Consider the following 7,651-nt stretch of genomic DNA (forward strand, 5'->3'; position numbering starts at 1 on the left):
TTGGAATCCTCTCCAGATTTATGCAAAAGCCTTGTGAGGGACATTGGTCTACTCCAAAAAGAGTTCTAAAGTAGTTGAAGGGAACCCAAAAATTTTGACTCAAGTATACAAAGGTGGGCGACTTCAACTTGATCGGATACTCTCATTCAGACTTCGATCGAGACAAAGAAACTAGGGTATCTACTTCAGGTTATGCTATGAGTCTTGGATCAGGATTTGTCTCCTGGAGATCATGCAAACAATCAGTTCCAGCAGATTCCACAATAGAGGCAGAATATGTGGCAGCAATTGAGGCAACAAAAGAAATTGTGTGGCTCAGGAAAATTATGGAAGATTTGCAGGGAAAACAAGTACATTCAACTCCACTCATGATTGACAACACCTCTGCAATAAATTTGGCCAAGAACCCAAAGTTCCATGATGAAACGAAGCACATCAATACAAAATACCATCTGATTCGACATCACGTTGTGGCCAAGACAATCCATCTACTCCATTGTTCCACTATTGAGCAGATTGTAGACATCTTCACCAAAGTGCTTAGAAGAGAAAATATTGAAAGATTCAGAACGATGCCTGGACTCACCAACATCCCTTCAAATTAAGGGGGAGAATGTTGACACCTAATCATTGGACTCGTCAACATCCCTTCAAATTAAGGGGGGGAATGTTGACACCTAATCATTGGGATTGGGTGAAGACTTGTAAATAATGTAAATAGTAAATGATGGAAAATAAAAAGCCATCGGGAGGTGAAGCTCAAGAGTCACTCCCTCATGTATATAACCATGAGTAATCTTAATGAACAAACACAATTTATTTGAGGAGTTACCTCCTGGCCTGACACCTACTCTTCTAATATACTTATTTACTTACATTAATTTCACTTTTCTATTTGTATAAAACTAAAACTAACTTTCTAATAAAAATTACTTGAAAGATAAATGCATCATACACTTATTATTCTCAGTTACTTTGTTTTTTATTTTAAATATTTCAATCGTAATACCAATATGCGGACATACTTGATACAAGATTAATTAACATATAAAATTTTAAATTAATTATTGGAATATTTATAAATATCATTACTATATACATATATCTTTATTAAAGAAGGTCATCAACCCCACCCTAGAAGATCAAAAGTATCTCTCTATTTTAACTAGCTCAAAGAAGAAAATTAATATAGCAAAGATTAGAATGAATTCTCATGAGCTCCACAGTGAAACGGGTCGTTGGGCAGTTCCTAAAACGCCATGGATGGAAAGGATCTGCCATATATGTGAGAATAGGAACATCGAGGATGAAAACCACTTCCTCTTAGAGTGCCATGCATACAACCACATTAGATCTCAGTTTCACAATCTTTGTTACAATACTGACCTTCCTAGCCTTTTACAATGTCAAAATTATAGTGAGCTCGAGAGGCTTCTCTTCAAGCTTTTTGAACATAGGAATAAAATCTTAAATCAAAATAAATAATTTGTTTCTTTAGGTCCGATAGACCAATGTTTGGTCTCAGCCAACGTTAACCATCATCATCATCATCATATATGTGGAAGTATTTTAATAATTATATCTACGATAATAATAAAAAAATTGATATGAAATATGTGTGTGTGTGTCATTTTGCATTTAATGGTAACTTTATTATTGTTTTAAAATGACTATTATTTCAAAAGATATTTAGATTATTTTGAATTAATTACGTTTGGTATTTTATTTAAAGATTATAATTTTTTTATAAATTAATAATATTATTTTTTTTCTAAAATATAATTAGATGATTTAGCATTAATTAAATTGTTCATTTTATTTAAAAAATAATATAGATTTATTTTAATTTTAAACGTACTAAGTATAAAAAAAATAAAAAATTTCAAAATATAAATCTCTCTTTTATTACAAATCTTCATTTGTATCCAAAAAATTAATTATTTAACACATAGTATATAAAAAAATTAAGATAAATCTATATTGATTTTAAATTTATATATATATATAACTTTTAATTTTATTAAAACATGTATATAGAATATTGAATTTTTTCCTTGAAATATTTTATATATTTTTCTTAATTTAACTTTTTAATGTAATATATATGTATGAGTAGTATTAAAATTTTATATGATTATTAATTAAATTGAAATATGAAATATTAACATATAATTGCTATAGGTATAATGGTTACTAAATTCTAAAATATAAAGGTATAAAATTTTAAAATATAATGGTTAAGAATATGAATTATTATTTCAATTTATAAAATATAGTATCTCTCTCTCTCTCTCTCTCTCTCTCTCTATATATATATATATATATATATATAGTGTCATGATTTCATTATTTCATTAAAAAGGTACATCTTATAATGTTGAAGCTTTTTGTTCTCTAGACTTCATTTCAAATAGATTTGTTAGTGTTGAAGCTGAGAAGATATGACCATATTTTATATGAATTCCATAGGAGAAAAAGCCATATCACCCAAAACATGAGCAAAACCAAAAACCAACCAACTAATATTATTCACGGGGGAGGATTTGGTGCATGAACAACACCTTGGGCTGTAGGATGGCCACAATCTTCATGGATATGGAGTCTATGTGAGCAAGTTGTGCCTGAAGCTCATCAAACCTCTCACTGATTCGACACTGGCTCCGACAAATAGAAGCAAGGCATTCCAAAACATTCCCTTAACTAAATTGAACATCAATAATATAAGGAATGGTTTCATTTTGATGATCATACCTCTATAGACGAATGATGTTGAGACTGTCCAGAATATCATGCATCTCATCTGCAATGGAGGCGAGTGTGGGAAGTTTCTCTACTCATCTTGGGGACTGAGCATGAACACAGGAAACCTTGCCCTCCACATCCACTCGCCATGCCACTTCATTGTTCCTCACTCCCGGGTTGGCCCACTCCCCGTGCTAACTGTGAGGACCAATACCACGCCTGACCCGCCTCCTCTGGCGATGAATAATTCTTGTGTTTTCCTAGCACCAAGTGGACAGAGAGAAAGAAGCTCCCCACCCACACCCACTCTTCTTGTTGTTCTCGCTAACACACATAATGGCCATGAGATACACCCAACACACACTCTAGCCACAACCACTTCCGACTCATCTACTATGATTTAAATTGACACAAACATCCAAAAGTAAACTAATAGGATAGGAGGACCTCCCAATTCTACCACCCCAAATCCCCGAAGCAGAGTTGAGGCTCAGAGAAGCATTCTCCCAAGAAGGGAAACTAGCCAGAGCAACTAAATATCGATGAAAAGCATAAAACCAACAACAATTCTAATAGGTAGGTAATTCTCCGCTTACCGAATTTTTGGTGAGGGAATTACTAAATCCTCTCAAAGACGCGGGCATGCATAGGTGAAGAGCGTGAAAGCTTGTGCATCCTCAATGTTTGTGTATCCGATGTCGCAACCGCCCATGCCAAGGACCGAAATTTCACAGAAAGCTCTAGAACGCCAAGTTATAAGAACTATTTCGCCTTCTTGATTTCTAGATCGACGACACCATTTGGTGTGGCCTCCTCTTTTCCTACGTGTCATATCACTGATTTCGCTCACCTGAAGCCAGGCGTCATACCCCACACTCCTCAACTCATCAAAATAAATCTTAATTTATAGTTAATACATATATAGTATATTTATTAATTAAATTTGTATATTTTTATTAATTGTGTATCTTGAAATATTATATATAAATCATTATTATCTAAATTTATTTTAATGTGATATTCATATTATAAATTATTTTTATTACAATAAAGTTGAAATTATTACAATGGTATATTTATTATAAGTTTAACAATTTCTTGAAATTAAATTAAATTTAGATGGGAACAACTTCCACTACCCACACAAATTGCATCACATTAATATTTGGTTTAGAAAAAATATTATTATTATCATAAATTATAAATTAATTAAAACAATTGAAATTTTATTATTATTATAAATTATAAATAAATTAATGTAAACGATTCATAATTACATTTATAACGTTTGAGTAATAATTCAACAAATTTTAAAGGAAACACTCCATCACTGATATAAATGTTAAAAGTATTTAAAATTTAGATGGGAACAACTTCCACTACCCACACAAATTGCATCACATTAATATTTGGTTTAGAAAAAATATTATTATTATCATAAATTATAAATTAATTAAAACAATTGAAATTTTATTATTATTATAAATTATAAATAAATTAATGTAAACGATTCATAATTACATTTATAACGTTTGAGTAATAATTCAACAAATTTAAAAGGAAACACTCCATCACTGATATAAATGTTAAAAGTATTTAAAAGGAAACACTCCATCACTGATATAAATGTTAAAAGTCTATCTCATTTTATTTGACCAATTTTTTTTTATTCCAAATAGATCTATATCGACCAGAATTTACATCCAAATTATAAAAAATCCTTATTAACACTTCAAAAAATTAAAAAAAGAAAACAGTCGATCATTAATACAAATGTCAAAACAGCCAATATCATTTTATTTGACCAAATTTATTCTTCACATAGCTCTCATATATCGATATTTACCATATTCTAGATAGTCATCGAGTAAAATATTCACATTTTCCACCTACATCCCAGATATAGCTCCTAATGTCTTGTGGTGTTTATCTCGTGTCGCACTGAATACACACGGTTCTTCATGAGATTCCAATCTGGAGATAGTGAAAATCGTAGAACTAGCCACAAATTCTACTCCACCTAATCCTAGTTCTATGACCAAAATCCATCTTCGCTGCCACTAATTCTAATTCTAATTATTAAGTGCTAATCTTGCAGCAAAAATCCGTCTTCCACGCCCACTAAATGTACAGTGACTTTTGACGAAAGATTAGCTGAACTTAGACGACGGAAACAATTGTGTTTCACGTTTGTTAGTGCCGTGTCGAGATTAAACCAGCAGGGATACCTAGTTAGGGTTCACGTTTCTCGATGCCGTTTGAAATCGATCCACCTGCAAAACCTTTTTAAAGCCCTGTCCTATTGTCAATGATTCGGACATCCAACCGTATGGGTTGATTTTTGGTCCAATCAACTAGTGTTCCATAGTGTACCGTTTACCTTCGCAGACATTTGATTTCGTACCGTTTGAAACGAATACATGAGAATAATATATGCCGACCAATGTTCGAGATTGAATATTTATTTATACCGACCAGCTTCATTACCTGAATACCCGAAAAAGAAGCGTTCCAACTGCATTTTGGACCATTTCCATGCAGCTCCGCCCGTTGAGAGTCCAAGGGCCAAAACCAACCCAACTCTTTCAAGATATATGTTGTGTGTGATTGATATAAGTTTTTTAGATCTATGTATTTGGTGTACAATATAAGTTTCTAGACATATGTTGTGATTAGATACATATAAATTTCTGGATATATGTTGTGACTAGAAATATGGATATATGTATGTAGTGTGCCATATAAGTTTCTAAATATATCTTGTGTGAGATTGATATGCACCACATTTCTACATATATGTTGTGTGAGATTGATCTAAGTTTTATGTGGTGTGCGAGAAACATATAGGTGATCATTATTTTACTGAACTGCTTCTTGAAAGTATCCCGTTCAGATCTTGCCATGGCATTAAATCCCACTTCAACTATCCTTCTCGCTCACCATCGTCCCCTAAGGCCCAGAAAAGTCTTCAACCGGAGATGTTTAATTTCTGGTGAGAATCTATCCACAGGAATAGCAGCAGTTGCAGATCCTGTGCAGAATGCACGCATAACGGCCAGACGGGAATTCGTTTTGCAAAACCCTAGGCAAGAGGCACTAGATCACCCATTCTACCAACGCGGGCCCGATGTGGGGGTCAGTGCTCAGAAGGATAAAAATAATGATGGTGTTTTACAATTAGCGGACATATGGAAATATATACAAGGATCTCACGTCGATTGGAATGAATATTGAATCCACTGAATCCACTGTTCCTCTCAGAAATCGTGAGATATGGGGTCTTCGTGCGAGCTTGTTATGAAGCATTTGATCTGGACCCCGGGTCTAGGTTTCGTGGGTTCTGCAAATATGGTCGTAAGAGCCTGCTCGATGAGCTGGGGTTGAAGAGTTGCGGCTATAAAGTTACAAAATACATCTACGCAACGCCTGACATTAACATTCACGGTGTCATAAAGAAAAAGTTAGAAGGAGATCGATCTAACTGGGTTGGTTACGTTGCAATTACGGAGGACAAGAAGGAGATTAAACGACTGGGCCGCAGGGACATTGTGGTGGCATTGCGAGGCACTGTAACGTACGCGGAATGGCTGGCAAATCTCACGTATACCCTAACTCCTACAGTTTAAACCCTTTAAACCCTCTTGCGGATGTTAAGGTAGCGAAGGGTTTATTGGGCCTGTACACTTCGCAGGATTCGACGTGCAAGTTCAACAATGGAAGTGCCAGAGAGCAGCTTCTGTCTGAGATTGCAAGACTCGTGAAGAAATACGAAGGAGAGGAGCTGAGCATAACCATGGCAGGGCACAGCATGGGCAGTGCAATGGCTACCTTGTGTGCTTATGATATCGCAGAGCTGGAACTAAACCGTACTCATTATTATTCTCCTTCCAGGATTCCCATCACGGTGTATTCGTTCGCTGGGCCCCGCATGGGAAATGCTGCCTTCAGAGAACGCTGTGGGGAGCTCGGGCTCCGGATTTTGCGTGTTGTCAACGTCCACGACGTGGTGACGAAGATCCCAGGCGTAATATTTAACGAGAAATTTCGGCTCTGGGAAAACTTGATGGACAGAATTAATTCATGGAGTTATTCTCATGTCGGCGTTGAGCTAGCGCTGAATCACAAGCTGCATACCCAGTTTTTCCACAGTAAGTCTCATCACCCCTCCTGCGTTCATAACCTGGCGACGTATTTGCAACTCTTAAACCGCTGCAGCTGCAACCGCCATGAACATCTTGAACAGGCAAACTCAGAATTCCCGGTCTAGTACTTAAGTACAGGTATTGCCTTTATAAAGAGTACTAATTAGTCACGTTTGCATGATGATTAAATGGGTTGCTCTTTATGATTTTGAATATTGCACGTGCCGTGCCTTTGTTGCTGTATCTGGATTCTAATGCAATTTCAAAAGTGAATATAATACATCAAATATTATCTTAATTAATGTATATGATATTTTTCTTTTAAATATTATCCTAATTAATGTATATAATACATCAAATATTATCTTAATTTCAAATATTATCCAAATCAATGTATATAATACATAAAACCATCTCTATTATTGTTTGTTTTTAGATTTTTTTAATATATTTTAACATAATAGAGTGTTTATTTTTAATAATAGATCCACGTACCTATTTTATGTGTTGTCAATTTCTAGATTCAATATTTTTTTCAAGTTTACTTGGAAACATAAATAAGTGAGAAGCATTTTGGTAATACAAGGCAATGGTGTATCTTTTAAGAATGATTAGTTAACATTCTTGAAAGCATGTTGTAAAAGATTCACCTTTCCACTTCCTTTTAAGCTTAACCAAATTATTGTCTTTAACCATACTTTTCTTTTAAATGGACAATGAATTAGTAGATGATCTATGATTTCCTCTTGGACCTTTCACATTATACA

The 7,651-nt window shown here is 34.3% G+C and overlaps 1 pseudogene; it reads left to right on the forward strand.

Annotated features, from left to right (window-relative positions):
• Nucleotides 1–7,009, forward strand: part of LOC149185200 (galactolipase DONGLE, chloroplastic-like) — a 60,680-nt pseudogene extending 53,671 nt beyond the window's left edge.
• The last annotated feature ends 642 nt before the right edge of the window (nt 7,010–7,651 follow it).

Source organism: Pinus tabuliformis, chromosome 3_2, assembly GCF_031772625.1.
Source record: "Pinus tabuliformis cultivar Carrire ecotype Pingquan chromosome 3_2, CPIR1, whole genome shotgun sequence".
Classification (NCBI taxonomy): Eukaryota; Viridiplantae; Streptophyta; class Pinopsida; order Pinales; family Pinaceae; genus Pinus; species Pinus tabuliformis.